At 33.7% G+C, this 17355-nt stretch overlaps 1 protein-coding gene across 8 annotated transcripts in view; it reads left to right on the forward strand.

Moving 5' to 3' along the window:
* The window catches only part of IMMP1L (inner mitochondrial membrane peptidase subunit 1), an 83161-nt gene that overhangs the window by 28620 nt on the left and 37186 nt on the right, over nt 1–17355 (forward strand). For 2 of the 8 annotated variants that reach the window (XM_086677758.1, XM_086677757.1), the window contains one exon: nt 3331–3590. The exons of 5 other annotated variants lie outside the window; for them this stretch is intronic. The gene's annotated coding sequence lies outside the window, so the exon portion shown is untranslated. The remainder of the gene's footprint in view (nt 1–3330; nt 3591–17355) is intronic. One more of the 8 variants, XM_086677759.1, reaches the window with a different exon arrangement.

Here is a 17355-nt window from a genome sequence, read left to right on the forward strand (position 1 = left end):
CACAAGGAGGTTTTCCCTAGCTGTGGTGATGGCCTTTTTGTTCCAAGCCCCCATCTGGGAGGGCCATGGTGTGTTATCATATGGAACGCGGGGTTTTCTGTAATCTGCTTAGCTGCACTGCAGTTTGAATCTTCATTCCATGTTTGTGTAATTTATAATTTTAATGAGACCATGGCTCTTCTGGGCTTTGAAATATATTAAAAGCTCTTTTGTGCATATGCTTTTGTTCTTGCTTAATAGGCTCAGTGTATTTAAAACTGATGAATTTTTATTCATGAATTTGGATGTCTGGGGATTAACTTAGACTGAATATCATTACACTCATATATTGATGGTTAGAAAGTTTTTTTATTGTTATTATTTTGTTTTTGTGTGTGTCTCTGTGTCTGTGTGTGTCTGTGTGATACTTGTTACCAGAAAAGGAAAGAACTTATATAATTTTGAAAGACTGGGAAAAAGTGACATGGCTGGATCGTAAAGAATTAATTTAGATTTTATCCATGTTATTTATTCATACTCATATTTCATGATTAGTCTTAGTATTTTAGATAAATGTTATAAAGAAATAATTATGAAAAAGCAACTTTTAAATGAGTTAATACTTTATGTACTATTGTTTATATTGGAATAATATTCCAGTGTGTGACAAAGACAGGCTTTGTATTTTAATTGTATGACATCAATTGTCTGGCCATACTAAATCTGCCATTAACTTTCTTGAATTAAATTAGGTATATATTTTATATTTTAACTATTTGTAGTCTTTCTTATTTCTGTAAAACCTTAATTAATGGAGTTTTTAACCTACATTGGTGTATATAATGAAAAGACTAATGGAAAAGCATTACATGCTTTTTATTACATGCTTCAAATCTCTGTAGTTATTACTTATAATGTATTTTTAAAAATGGAATATAAACAGTTGTACAGTCCTTTAGAAGAAAACCATGACCCTTTTTAGATCCAGACATGTTTTTTTGAAGTTGCTATCTATTGGATTCAATTAGGGGTAACATATAGACTTACTAGTCTTTTATGAAGTTGCCCAAGGTATATATATATTTTTTGTAAAAACCTGTGTTTAATACACTAAAGCATTTTGTAACTATAAAATATCGTTCTTTTTTGGTACATGGTGGTCAGCAGTCTCGTTGGTCCCTTCTTCTCCCCCACTACCCTTAACCTAGAAACGTGAAATAGAGGCAGAAATGACAGCATTTTGTTCTTTTCTAAGCTAATCTATCAGATTTGACACTGAAATGTTTGTTCTTCTAGAATAACTCTCTGCTTTAGTATTTATTAGTTGTGCAATTTCAGTTAGTTTAGGAATTTACTGTTAAAAATGTATGATCTAAAGCAGTGCTGTCCAGTACAAATATAGTGCAAGTCACTTATTTTATTTAATCCATTATATCCAAAATACTATTTTCAATAATATGAATTATTTTATTGTTTTTTTGTACTATGTCTTCAAAGTCCAAGTGTGTATTTTATACTCACATCACAATTTGGACTAGTCACATTTCAAGTTCTCAGTAGCCATATATAGCTAATGACTACCTTATTGAACAGTGTAGCTCTAAAGTTCTACAGAAATGTGTATTTTTTGCATTCCTCATTAATTTTCTAGCTATATACTATTCAAGACGACCAAAGAATGTTCATGGACTATCTAAATGAAATTACATACGGTGTTTTTTATAGCTCTACCACTGATACTATTGGTATATATCTGCCTGATTAATACACAGAATCATAATTATGTTACCTGATTCCTGTCTACTTATCAGATATTGTATAGATATGCTTAAATATATTGTGATAATAAGGAAATAAGGGCTAATGTAATGGATGGAGTATGTTCCTCAGCAATTGTGGGCAAATCAAACTTGTCAGACGTGTTTTAAGTATACCAAGGAGCTTAGTTTTATAAGAATCTCATGGCAAATCTTAATATTTTTTTTTTTAAGTAGAGAACTCCTCTTCACATTCTTAGAATTTTTCTGCATAGTTATTTGTGGGAACGTATATGTCTCTTTTCACATAAGTTTGCTTAGAGCTCATACTGCTTTAAACTTGGTAGAAAAAAAACAAAACAAAGTTCTCTAGGATTCTATACATTTTAAATGCTCTGTATATATTCAAATAGGAGAGGGAATGTCTTTAAGTACTTTAGAAGCACATAGTTAAGAACTATAAAACATTGAATGACGATTTGAATTGAATCAACTATTTTAAAGTGTAAAATGATCAAGGTGATGTGTATAAAATACTGTCACTACACGTACCTTATAAAAAGTAGAGATTTTTTGTGTAACTGGTTCTTGCTCAAGTATGGTTTTGAGAGAAAATCTCAAAAGGAGATCTCTCTGAACTTTCACGTTTGAAAATTTTAACACTTTAAAATTTTGACGGAAATGAGCTAATTTTTATGTAATCTAACTTTTACGTAGATATTACCTGATGCCTGTTGTATCCTTTTACTCACTTAAATTTTTATTGACTTCTCTGTGACTTCTGCATTTAAAATGTTGACACAAAATGTTAAACTATTCTTTAAACAATACCTCTAGTTTCTTGGAGATGATAAATCCATCCATTGATTTCCTAATTTTATTATGTACACAGTCAATTGTAATCCAAGATTACAGCAAACAAGATGTTAATTTCGAGCCATAATCTATGTACATTTCAATTACAGAGCATGATTGTTATAGAAGCACAGAATAAAAAGGAATAACATTTGTGCTATCCTCACAGGAGCTGTCAATAAAAGATGTAATAGGGGATTTAGGAATCTGGAAATGGCCAACTAATTTATGTGAATCTATTTTATTTCAGCTAGAAAGACCAAGCTCTTTTTCGTCTGCACTGCATATTGCAGAGCACAGGCTGTCTATAGAAAACCAGGCGGCTGCATATGGATAGTCCCTTGATATCATTCACTTGCTGTGTAATCTTATTATGCAAAGTTCTAATCTTCACCTAGAATGAATGCCTCTGGGTCAGAATATAGTCATATCAGGGTTTTTGAGGTCATGTTTTGTGATCCTTAGCTTATTCTTCTAAGTAGAGCTGGGATTTAAAGGGTATTCCCCAGACGCTAGCAGAGATAGACAGCAGAACCTGCTGCCTTTTTGGAAGACAAGACCAACATGAGGTCCCTGGTAGGATTAAACTTGATTTGTAGCTGTAGGATTTTTTAACAGATGTATTATTGGACAGGGAATAGGGGGCCACCAGCACAGCAAAATTGAATCACGACTGGCATTCTCAGGGAGTTTGCTGCCTGCTAAAACAGCAGCTGCATGTGGATTTGACTTCTTTCAGGTGAAGCGACTTCCAGTCATTTGGAAAGGATGGGATGAAAAGGAACCTTGGTGATAATTTTGATGTCTGCAAGATTTAGTACCAGTGTAATGGGATTATCGGTAACACCTTCACTGCAGAAAAAGCCACCTGGCGCTATAACTGGCAGCAACTGAGAACTAATCCTTTCCCATCTCTTGGATGTCATTCACGAAGCTCAAAGCGATTTCTACCCTGCTAACTGTGATTAATTTTATAAACAACAACAACAAAAAAATCAGGTGATCAAGGCAAAGAATGTGCTTTTTATTATTTTTAATGTTTAGCCTTATTATAAGCTATACGACTTATAAATTATATAAGGCGTGCATAAACTATATGTATGACTTAAAAAATGTATTAAAATGTTCAAATAAAGAAGTTGATTAATAATATCTTTTATACTTTTTCCAGTTGATTGACAGTGTATTTGCTATTGGTAAAGATTTATATTTGAAATTAAATATTAACTTAAATACTTTAGTGTTCTTTTGGATATAAGGTCATTATCACTAAATCAAAATATCTATAGGTGTAAGGAATTCATCATACGTTTTACCTGTTTATTAAAGACTGCTTTGATTCCTGCTGATTAAATGTTTTTAGCGAGGTAAACCATTTTTAATGATATAAAAATAGACATTTATATTTTTGATGATTAAGGTAATGCTATCTCAAACCAATGAAAAGAGCTTTCTGTGAAAATATATGATTTTAATATATAAAAATCCTAAAATAGCTAATATTAATACTGAGTGACATTTTTTAAAATCAGAAATTCTTAGTGAAAGTTTTCCTTTAGCAGGTAGAGGTTTAGTTATTTGCTCTAGAATCATGTATTAGTTAATTGAGGTTTTTGTTTTTTAAGCATTTTATGTCAACTAAAAACTTTATCAAGTACTTTGTTTAGAGGTGTTAATTATTTTAATATTCTTCTCCTACATGGTCCAGAATACACTGAAAGAAAATGAAGTGAAATTATCCCATCAGTCACCCAAACAGTATGCAACATAACTGCCAAGACTAGAAAAGATAATTAGTGTTGTCAGTGTTATGATCCTAGAGTACTTACTTTTAAAATATTTATTCATAGAACTTGATTTTTATCTTATTGTTTTTGATTTAGTAGCTTTTTATTAAAAAATTATAAAACCTTAATATAAAAATTTAACTATGTATAGGTGAATAATTTTTACAACTGTAAGAATTATTAAAATCTAATCATTATGCACAATGCATTGATTTGCTTGTAGCCTCTATTTACATATAGTATGTTTTATTCTTCATAGGAGATCTTTATTAGAAAAATCAATAGGTAATAAATTTATGTAGAGATCTTTGATTAAACCTACCTAGCAAACTTGTCATTATTAATGGATTTTTTAAACTGATTTCAAGCTATTGTATTGCAAAATGTGTTTCTTCATTTGCTGTCACATTTTAAATGAATGAGAAAGCTTAATATTTTTACTGAACTGCATTATGTTAGTTTATAAAGGAAGTTTTTAGCCTTCTATTTGTATTTTTACTATTTGAAAAGGTATTCATTTAAAATTCTATCACAATGGAAAGGTCTATCCATGGAATACGTAGACTAAATTCTTTTTCTTATCCTGGTAACATAATCACTTATATTTTAAATACAAAATGTTTGGTTTATGTGTAATTTCAAATTATTTTGCCAGCTAGTGCATTTTCTCAGGGTAACTTTTTATGGTAGTTAATAATATCTTATAATTATTTTTTAAAATGGCTTTCCTTTTCAAAAAATTTGTCTCAAAGCTTTTATTAAACATAGTATTTACTTTTCTGCTTTTGAAATCAGCTATTTACTGAATGGCTCTTGAGAGTATTTTTTCCTTCTCTGTTCATAGGCAGATTAGAGACGGTTATTTCTTTTGCAAAGCCCCAAATAAACTCATCTTAATTAAATTCACTGTAAACATACAAGGTCTTCTCAATGATACACATTATTTTTAGGTAGATTCATGTGAATTTAATACCTTATTGATAGCTTATGAGAAATTTGACTCACCTTTAGAAGCTACAAATAATAGATTTATTGGCACAGGTGACTAATAATATTAGTAGAAGTTAACAGGTGATTTTGGACTTAAGAGAAAGGGATCTAGACTGAGAGAAACGAGAAGAAATTTTTAAAAAGGAGTAAGGTGTAACAAAAGCAGGATGGGAATCATAGGAATTCTTGATTATTTAAGAGATTCTAAACTCTTTTTTCTTTTTCAACAATTTATGAGACTTGATATCTCTCCAAAGGGCCATACATGAACTGTAGACTGGCACAGTGACAGCTAACCTATGATAATGCTAAATGATAATATTACATTTGTTTTTTTGTTTTTTTAATTTTTTAAACGTTTTATTTATTTTTGAGACAAGGACAGACAGAGCATGAACGGGGGAGGGTCAGAGAGAGAGGGAGACACAGAATCTGAAACAGGCTCCAGGCTCTGAGCTGTCAGCACAGAGCCCGACGCGGGGCTTGAACTCACAGACTGCGAGATCATGACCTGAGCTGAAGTCGGACGCCCAACCGACTGAGCCACCCAGGCACCCCTGTTTTTTTAATTCTTTAAAATGTTTTATTTATTCTTGAGAGAGGGAGAGAGAGAGAGACAGAGATAGAGAGAGAGAGAGAGAGAGAGAGAGCACAAGTGGGGGAGGGGCAGAGTGAGAGAGGGACACAGAATTGAAAGCAGGCTCCAGGCTCTAAGCTGTCAGCACAGAGCCCGACGCGGGGCTCAAACTCACAAGCTGCTAGATCATGACCCGAGCTGAAGTCGGATGCTTTACTGACTGAGCCACCCAGGCTCCCCGATATTATTCCATTTGAATGAGTACCCTTCAACTCACATGTACAGCTTGTATATTGTTCTGAAATAGATGGATCATATGTAATCATTGGGGGATTATTGGTGGATGAATGGGATGGTTTTGGTATTTTACTGTTTTGGAAGCTGTTATTTGTGTTAAAAGTGTTAACTGCTTATGGTTTATAAATATAAAATGAGTTTTGATTTTGGATATATATAAGAAGTGAACTTCAGAAAGTAACACTGAAGGTTTTTAAATCATTGCAATGTTAGCATGATAAAGTTTGATGATGAAATTTAGAGTTCTCCCAAAGTTAACATTCAGTTTAAAATTAATGAATGGATAAATTTTGTCAAATTCCTGAAAATACTGAGTTTGTCTTAGTTGTCTCAAATGACAGCATAAAGTCCTTTATAGGGCTTCCTTCCTGGGAGCTTATTAAAACTAGATTCTGCAGCCTTGCTTCCACAGATTTTCATTTATTAACTCTATGATGGGAGCCTGGGAGTTTGTTTGTTTGTTTTTGGAGTTTGGTTTTTGTATTAGGTTCTCAGATAATTTTGATGTTGTAGTCACATGCAAAGCAATATTCACTACTTTAAACCTTAAAGTGAAGGCATTTATTTCCTCTGGAAATGCGTTAAAATAAATAGGTTCAAATAAAGTCTTCATAGATTATGGGGATCAGAACTCTTTAGTTTGTAGTTCTAGAAAAATAGCCTCTGCACAACTCTTACAGTAGGTTTAACATTATGGATTTGAACAATTCTTGAGCAGCCCTGAAGGTGATTTTGCAATGGCAGGAATTTGAATTACTTTGATGGCAGAGGCTGCTGTGTAAGAGTGAATTATTTAGCTCTTGAGCAGAGTACACCATTCAGCATCCATGTCTTAGCGAGTCTGTTCTCTTCTTGTCACAATAACTTCCATTCAGGGTCTGAAACGGACATATATCTTTCAGTTATTTTAGGTATAATCATTATATGGGAAAATGTATTTTGTGTAGATATTTTTAAATTTGAGAAATCACAGAAATCTCAGGAATGTCATTCTTGTCCAAATTAAGGTAAATGTAGTAAAACTATGATGGCTGGGAGTTTTCTTCTTCATCTGTCCTCACCTTTCGTTAATGTGAACACTTCTTTAAATGCTAATATATTCATTAACTGTTCTTCTCGAAACAAAAAAAAAGTTATCATTTTAATCACTTCTTTGGCTGCTTATACTTTAAAATGAATGAATTTTTGTAATTTGGTAGTCTCAACATTCTTTACTTTTTTTCCCTCATATTTCTGAAACAAAATGTTTTCTTTTCTTTTCAAAGGAATTCTAGACCTAAACCATCAGTTGGATGTTTTTGTTTTTGTTTTTGTTTTTGTTATGGTAGCTTTGGGTATTCTGAAATCACTCTAAGGCTACTTTTATGGTTAGATCTAAATCGAGATCTTAGATTGTTCCCCTGTCTAGAGTTCACTGCTTCACCTTTATAGTTGGCTTAATCAGTCTGGCTTCTCTCTTTCCCATATGCCTGTTTATCATAGTTTCCAAAACATTTCTTTATTTTAATTAAAGGCAGTATAGCATAGTGGTTGACTTGGCAGCCCACCTGCTTCATTTTGAGTTCTGGTTCTGCTGCCTATGAGCTGTGTTATTTTGAATGGTTCCTTAACCTCTCTGTCCCCCAGTTATTATTATTTTTTTTAATCTGTAAAATGAGATACTTAAGTTCTTATAGAGTTATTGTAGGAACTAAATGAGTTAATATATGTAATTAGAGCCTGGCACACAGCAATAAGTACCATTTACGTAGTTGTTGTTGTTGTTATTTTGGTTGGTATTGGAGGTTTACTTATGTGTAGTGAAAGAAGCCATTATTACCTGTATCCCACTTAGTGTTTTCTAACTTTGTGTTATAGGAAGAAATTTTTTAAAAAATTTTTTAATTACTCACACCCACACATGATTTGGGGAGGGGGCAGAGAGGGAGGGAGACACAGAATCCGAAGCAGACTCCAGGCTCTGAGCTGTCAGCACAGAGCCCTACATGGGGCTCAGACTCACAAACCATGAGATCATGACCAGAGCTGAAGTGGAACACTTAACTGACTGAGCCACCCAGGTGCCCCAGGAAGAAATCTTTTTATCTATAATGTAGATAACTGTTGAAAGTAGATATCAACTTTGTACCTTTATGCCAGTATTATATGGAGCTTTAATATATATACTGTATACTTTATTTACAGTATTTATTGTATATTTCTTTTCCTATATGTGACAGTCACAATTTTTAATTTTTCATTTCTTTTTTCCTCACATTTCTATTTCTGTTAATTGATAGAGTACATAAGCTCTCCTTTAAAGGAATTTAGTCTCTACATTGGTGAATCAATTTCTGAAAAAAGTAAATGTGATAGAGAATAAAAACCAACAAATCCCATCTCCGATATAGAGTAAGAATTCTTTATGCTAAAGTTTCCCATCTTTATTTCACAGCACACATGGAATATGATAAATGACACAGCAGTAAATGACTAGATGAGCAAAGCTGCATAAGGGTAGTTATGGCCATCGGTCACCCTAACAGCTTAGAGCAGTGGTTCTTATATGTTACTGTGCTTCAGAATCACCTAGACGACTTGCTAAAACACAGATTCCTGAGTGACACTCCCCACTTTTCTGATTACATAAATCTTGAGTTTGGCCCAAGAATTTGCATTTCAGACAAGTTGCCAGATGATGCCCATTCTCCTGGTCTGGGGACCACACTATGATAAATACTAGTTTAGTGTGTTGGTATCCTGGTGTGGTAGATGGTAGGTCTCAACCAAGCTGTCTAGTGTCCTAGTTCCCTGAACCTGTGACTATATTTCCTTACATAGCAAAAAGTACTTTGCAAATGTAATTAAGGACCCCGAATGGATATTCTGGGTGGGTTCAGTGTAATCACAAGAGCCCTTAAAAGTGGAAGAAGGCAGAAGAAATAGTCTGAAGGAGATGTGACTATGGAAGAATGGTCAGAGGGATGCAGTGCTGCTGGCTTTGAAGTTGGAGGAAGGAGCCACAAAGCAAGGAATGTTTGCAGCATCTAGAAGCTGGAAAAAAAACATAGAAAGGATTCTCTCCTAGGGCCTCCAGAAAGGAATGCAGCCCTACCAACACCTTGATTTTTAGCACAGTGAGAGTTATATTGGATTTCTGACCTTAATAAATTTTTAAAAATTTTTATTGAGGTATAGTTGCCATACAATATTATATTGGTTTCAGGTGTACAACATAGTGATTCAACAGTTTATACATTACAAAATTTTCAGCATGAGAAGTATAGTTAATTGCTCTCTGTCACCAAAGTTACTACAGTATCATTAATTATATTTTCTATGCTTTACTTCTCATCTCCCTGACTTACTTACTTTATAACCGAAAGGTTGTACCTCTTAGTCCCTTTCATCTATTTCATCCATCACCCCTCCCACAACCCCAATCCGCTCTGGCAACCACCAGATTATTTCCTGTATTTATGAATCGATTTCTCCTTTGTTTTGTTTTTTAGCTTCCACATATAGGTGAAATCATATGGTATTTGTCTTTGTAACTTATTGCACTTAACATAATATCCTCTAGGTCTATCCATGTTGTCACTAATGGCATGATTGCACTTTTTTTTTATGGCTGAGTAATAAATATTTCATTGTGTGTGTGTGTATATATATATGCCATATTTTCTTTATCCATTTGTCTATCAATGGACACTTAGATTGCTTTCGTATTTTAGCTGTTGTAAATAATGCTACAGTAAACAAGGGTGTATATATCTTTTCAAATTAGTGTTTTGTGTTCTTCAGGTAAATATCCAGAAGTGGTTATTTACTGGTTTGTATGGTATTTCTGTTTTTAGTTTTTTGAGGAACCTCCATACTCTTTTCCATAGTTGCTGCACCCGTTCACATTTCCACCAATAGTGCATGAGGTCTTCCTTTTCTCCACATCCTGGCCAACATGTATTCCTTTTTTATCTTTTTGATATAGCCATTCTGACTGGTATCAGGGATATCTCATGGGTTTGATTTACATTTCCCTAATGATTAGTAATGTTGAGCATCTTGTCTTGAATCTCTTAGCCACCTGTGTGTCTTCTTTGGAAAAATGTCTACTCAAGTACTCTGCCTATTTATTAATTGGATTATTTGTGGGACTTTTTTTTTTTTTTTTTTTTTTTTTGGTGTTGCGTTGTAGGAGTTCTTTATATATTTTGGATATTAATCCTTTTTCAGATATATCATTTGTAAATTGTCTTCTCCCATTTAGCACATTGCCTTTTAATTTTGTTGATGGTTTTCCTTAACTGTTTAAAAGCTTTTTAGTTTATGTAGTCCTATTTTTTTTTCTTTTCTTTTGTTTCTCTTGCCTGAGGAGACAGATCTAGAAAAATATTGTTAAGGCTGTTTGCTTGCACGTAGCTGTCCAGTTTTCCCAACACCATCTATTGAAGAGACTGTCCTCCATTGTATATTCTTGCCTCCTTTGTCATAGATTGACCATATAAGTGTGGATTCATTTCTGGGCTCTCTTCTGTTCCATTCATCTGTGTGCTTCTTTTTATGCCAGTACTGTATTGTTTTGATTACTATGGCTTTGTAGTATAGTTCGAAATGTAAGATAATAAATTTGTGTTGTTCTAAGCCCTAACTTTATAGTAGTTTTTTACAGCAGCAGTAGGATACTAAGACATCTGTAACCAATTCTCCATTTACCAGCTGGCTCCATGCTGAGAGTTCCCAGTCTCTGCTCATGTCCTCAATGCCTGAGACTGAGAAAATAGCCTGGAGCGTTGGCTCCCTGGTTTCCCCACCATCAAACTGACAAAACTACCAGTATCTGAACCCACCTTGTTTTCCTTCTTTTTATGTTGGAGAAAGTGCCCCAACTTCTATAAAAAGCCAATCTACTTTTGTTTGATCCCATCCTCTCTGGCCTTGATTGATTGATTGATACACACACTTGCATGTGAGTGCATGTGTGCCTACCATGTGATGTATTTCTACGTATGTATATACCTGTGCAACCACTACTTGGGCTTAAATATGTGCCCTACAGATTTAGTTATTTTTCTTACCTCTGTCATCACCACTTAGTTTTGTTTGTATTTGGCCTTCATAAAATAGAATAATATAAATTGAATCATATAACATGTATGGAATCATACATCTTTTGTGTCTGTCTTTGTCACTAATATTATGTGAGATTTATTTATGTTGTTGCATGTATCAGTATTTTATTCCTTTTCATTGCTGTGTGGTGTCCCATTGTATGAATATACCACAATTTATTCATTCTCTTAATGGTTGGTATTTAGGTAGTTTCTAGTTTGGGGATATTATGAATAAAGCTGCTATGAATATCTTTGTATGTATCATTTAATGAACATAAGCAGCTTTTTCTGTGACATATATATCTATGTTAACATTGCTCAATCTTAGGGGTAGGTACTGCCAAACACTTTTCTGAAGTAGTTGTGTAAATTTATTGTTTCCCCAGCAGTGATTGACAGTTTTACTTGCTCCACATCTTTTTTAGCTTTTTGTATTGTCTTTGTAATTTTAGCCACTGTGGTGATTTTATGGTAATATCTCTTATAATTGGCAATTCCCTGATAACAAATGATGATGAACTTTTCATGTCAGCTAATTGGATATCCTCTTTTGTGAAATCTCCATGTTTTTTGCCTAATTTTTGTCGTTTGTCTTTTTTTAAATGATTTGTTGGAATTCTCTGTATATTCTGGATGTACCTTTTCCAGACACATATGTAGATATTAGTATCTAGATATGATATTTGCTCCCTGTCTGGGTTTTTTGCCTTTTTAAAAATGGTGTTTTTGATATACAGAAGTTTTTAATTTCAGTAAAATCAAATTGAGCAGTCTTTTAGGGTTAATATTTTAGCCTTACCCAAAGGTGATGAAGATAGTCTCCATTTTCTTCTAAAAGTTTTATTACTTTACCATTCATATGTTTGTCTGTAATCTATCTCAAATTAATTTTTATATTTATGATGTTATGGGTCAAGGTTTTTTTTTTTTTTCCCAGTATGCATATCTCATTGACTTAGCACCAATTAGTAAAAAGACTAGCCTTTTCCTACTGAACTGTATTAAAACCTTTGTTATAAATCAGATAATCATGTAAGTGTAGCTCTTTTATTTGGTTCTGTTCCTTTGATCTGTTTGTCTAGATTTGCCACATATAATACTCTTCTGTAAACTAACCATAGATTATGATACTTGAAGTAAGCTTCTCCAGTTTTGTTCTATTTAATGTTTGCCTTGGCTATTCCAGGTTTTTTGCATTTCTATATATACCTTACAATGAGTGTGCCATTTTGTACTGGAAAAAAATTCTCCACTGGAATTGTATTGAATCTGTAGACCAATTTGAGGGGAATTGATAACCCTGCAAATTCTTTGAATCCATGAACATAGGTGTATCTTTCTATTTGTTTAGGTTGTCTTCATTTTCTCTCAGCAATGTAATGGTCTTATACATGTTTCCTTTGACTTTGTTTCAACTATTCGATGCTTTTTTTGGAGTTGTCATATATGTTATTTTAAAATTTTGTTTTCTAGTTGGCTTTTGCTAGTATGCAGAAATTCAGTTATTACAGTGAATGAATGAATGAATGAATAAATTCAGTTTCAGTGATTTTTTGAACACTGATCTTCTGTCAAGAGACTCTGCAAATTCACATGTTTATTCTTTTCCTGTGTAGAGAAATCCCATTTGTTAATGATGACCTTTTAACTTCTTCCTTTCCAGTTTCTCTCTCTCTCTTTTTTTTTAACTTTATTTATTTTGAGAGAGAGACACAGGAGGGGCAGAGAGAGAGGGAGACAGAATCCCAAGCTGGCTCCACGCCATCAGCATAGAGCCTGATGTAGGGCTCGAACCCAGGAACCATGAAGTCATGACCTGAGCTGAAACCAAGAGTCTGACGCTCAACCAACTGAGTTGCCCAGGAGCCCCTCCAGTTTTTATTTCTATTTTAGTGAATTGTCATGTCATTGGTTTACCATTAATATGATGTAAGTCCTAAGATTTTGTTATTGTTGTTTGTTTGTTTTTGTAGATAATTCTTGTAGGTTAAAAGAAGTTGCTTTTTACTCCTAGTTTATCAAAAGAAGTGTTGAATGTTATCAGATACTTTTACGGCAGCAGTGTGGGTGGTCATGTGATTTTTTAAAAATCCTATTAATATGCACAAGTTAATTTTAAAATATTTTGCCAACTTTCTTTTTTTTTTTTTTTTTTTAATTTTTTTCAACGTTTATTTATTTTTGGGACAGAGAGAGACAGAGCATGAACGGGGGAGGGGCAGAGAGAGAGGGAGACACAGAATCGGAAACAGGCTCCAGGCTCTGAGCCATCAGCCCAGAGCCTGATGCGGGGCTCGAGCTCACGGACTGCGAGATCGTGACCTGGCTGAAGTCGGACGCTCAACCGACTGCGCCACCCAGGCGCCCCCCAACTTTCTATTCTTGTAATATACTCCATTTGCTCATGCTCTTTTTTTTATATACCATTGTATTCAATTTGCTAAGTTTTGTTTAGAATTTTTTGTTATCTATGTCGATGAGACAATTTGTTTTGTAATTTTCCTTTCCTGTTATGCTCTTGTCAAGTTTTGGTATCCAGGTTATACTGACTGCATAAAACCAGATGGGAAGTATTCCTTCATTTTCTATTTACTGACAGAGTTTATGGTTGATGTTATTTCTTCTTTAAATGTTTGGAAGAATATTCACTGATAACAGTGAAACCATCTGGGCCTGGATTTTTCTTTGTAGCAGTATTTTTAAATACAGATTAAATTTCTTGTATATCTGATAGGAGTATCCAGATTTTTTTTTTTTTTTTGAAAGAGAGAGAGCAAGTGGGGGAGGGGCAGGCTGGGAGACAGAAACCCAAGTTGGCTCCGAGCTGTCAGTGCAGATCCCTATGCAGGCTGGGACTTATGAGCCATGAGGTCATGACCTGAGTTGAAATCAAGAATCTGAGGCTTAATCTCTTGAGCCCCCTAGGCGCTCCAGATTTTTAATTTCTTCTCTTCAGTCTTGATAAATTGTATCAATTAAATTTAACTTAATTTAAAATGTTAGAGTTTTTAAGCTAAAGTTTTTTATAATGTCCTTTTATGATCTTTAGTGTTTGTCAGATCTCTTGTGTTGACTTTTTTAATCCTTATACTGGTAATTTGGGTTCTCTCTCACCCTGTTTTTTCCTTAATCAGATTTGCTGGGGTTTATCAGTTTTAACTAATTTTGTTAAACAACCAGCTTTTGCTTTCATTGAATTTTGCTATTGCATGTTTGCTTTTTATCATTGATTTGTGTTATTTTTTCTTCATGTTTTTTGGTTTTAATCTGTGCCTCTTTTTCAGTCTTTTTCAGATAAAAGCTTAGGTCATTAATTTTCATCCTTTTTTATCTTATTATTATTTTTTTTTATTTTTGGGACAGAGAGAGACAGAGCATGAACAGGGGAGGGGCAGAGAGAGAGGGAGACACAGAATCGGAAACAGGCTCCAGGCTCCGAGCCATCAGCCCAGAGCCTGACGCGGGGCTCGAACTCACGGACCGCGAGATCGTGACCTGGCTGAAGTCGGACGCTTAACCGACTGCGCCACCCAGGCGCCCCTCTTATTTGTTAAAAGCCATAAGTTTTCTTCTTACTGCTGTAGATAGCCCCCACAAGTTTGTATGTGTCATATTTTTCTTATTGTTCAGTAAAAAATGGGAATTTTTAAAGATGTATGTTCTTTAAGTTCCAAACATTTGCAGATGCTCATTGATCTTTTTGTTATTGATTTCTAATTTAACTCTCCTGTTAAATACTTCAGAAAATATACTTTGCATGATTTTTGATCTTTTGAATTCTTAAAATACTTTTATTCTTGTGAAATATTTCTTTTTGTCTGTAGTACCACCTTAAAGCCTGTTTGTTTTCAAATTGATATAAATAAATGGTGACTCTGAATGGAATTTCTTTCACTTTCATAATTTCTGTGGCGTAATATTTAAAGTTTGTGACTAGGAAATGTGTTTTTTTTTTAAATCTCATCTGACAATCTTCATCTTTTAATTGGAAAATTCTTTGAGATTTAATGGACAATATTTTTGAAGTAAGTCTACCATCTTTCTATTAGTTTTGTGTTTTTGTCCTCTGTTTTATTTCTCCTGTCTTGTCTTCTTTTGGAATCAAAGTATTTTTCCTCACTCAAATCTTTTTTTCTTATATTAACTTATTAGTTATATAATCCCTTTTTAAGAAAAAATTTTATAAATATTTTTATTCTTTATATTATATAACATGAATTTTTGGCTTTTTATTAACTCAAATACCACTGTCACACTTTCAGAACTGTGCAAAAACTTATTTTAACTTCATTTAAGTCCCTTCTACTTTTTGTGCTATTACTTATGAAAGTAATACTTCAAATTGTCTTACAGCCCTAAAAACATTGTTGTCGTTGTTAAAATGTTTTCATTATCTTTATCCAAACGTACTCTTGAGTTTTCTTTGTACCATCTTGCTTTTGCCTGTTTCATTTTGTTTTTGCCTGAACTACTCCTCTAGTATGTATTTTATTACAGATCCACTAGCAAAAAAATTTCTCAAAATTTGCTTTCTGAAAGTGTTTTTTAGTTTTCTCCAGATTTTAAGGGATTTTTCACTGATTCTAGATTTACAGATTGGTAATTTCAGCACTTTAAAGATGATACTGCATTTTTTTCTGGTTTCCATTTTTCTCATAAAAAGTTAGCCATTCCATTCCATTCCATTCTGTTGAACAGACAAAATTCTTCATTTGAAAATAAGGCAGTCTGTAATTCTGACCACTCTCAAAGTTTTCTCATTGTCTTTTTTTTTCAGAGTAGTTTTTTAGAGCAGTTTAGGGTTTACAGCAAAATTGAGGGGAAGGTACAGAGATTTCCTGTGTACTACCTGCCCCAACACATGCATAGGACATGCCCATTACCAGCATCCCCCTCCAGAGTATATTTGTTACAGTTGATGAACCTACATTGACACATCATGATCATTTAAAGTTTGTGGGGTACAGTACAGTTTATTCTTGGTCTTATTCTTAATGTTACTTCTGTGGGCTTGGGCAAATGTATAATGACTTGTATCCATCATTACAATACTATAGAATTTTCATAGCGCTAAATCCTCTGTTATCTGCCTATTCATCCCTCCTCCCAATTCCTGGAAACAACTAATCTTTTTACTCTCTTCACAGTTTTGCCTTCTCATTGCCTTAATTTGAGTAATTTTACCGTACTGGGCCTCGATGCATTGTTTGTTTCTTTTGTATTTATATTGTGTAGCGTTTACTAAATTCCTTAAATTTGTGAGTTAATGTCCTTTATCAGTTTTGGAAAGCTCTCTACCAGTGTTTCTTCAAAATATTTCTTCTGTCCTCTTTTCTTTTCCTTTAGATCTCTGACTATATTTGTTTCCTGTATTGTCCACCTGTTTTCCTCTCTGTGCTTCAGTCTGATTACTTTCTCCCAGCCTGCTTTCTAGTTCATTTGTCTTCTGTTAGGTTGAGTCTAATCTGCTAATAAACGTAATGAGCTTTAAATTTTATTTATTTTATTCTGTGGTTTTGTGTTGTGTAGAATTTTCATTTGATTAAAAAAAATGTTTTTATTTATTTTGAGAGAGATTGTGTGTGTGCACGTGTACTTAAGTGAGGGAGCAGAGAGAGAGAGGGAGAGAAAGAATCCCAAGCAGCCTCCTCACTGTCCGCACAGAGTCCAATGTGAGTCTTCATCTCACGAACCAACCCTGAGATCATGACCTGAGCCAAAATCAAGAGTCAGATACTTAACTGACTGAGCCATCCAGGCTCTCCTCATTTGATTTTTAATAGATTTTATTCTCTGCTCAACTTCACCTTCTTTCCCCCCATTGTTTTGAATGTTAATCATAGTTATTTTCATGTTAATGTTAATATCTGAATCACCTGTTTTTTCTGTTGTGTATTTTTTTCTGTTGGCTTTCAGTTATTTTGTTCTATTTTATAACCTGCTTTGATTGAATGCAATCACTTGGTCCTATTTTCTAGCATGTTTATAATTATTGAACTAAATTAAAAATTATAATAACCCAA

Source organism: Puma concolor, chromosome D1 (assembly GCF_028749965.1).
Source record: "Puma concolor isolate L17-30 chromosome D1, mPumCon1.1.hap2, whole genome shotgun sequence".
Taxonomy (NCBI): Eukaryota; Metazoa; Chordata; class Mammalia; order Carnivora; family Felidae; genus Puma; species Puma concolor.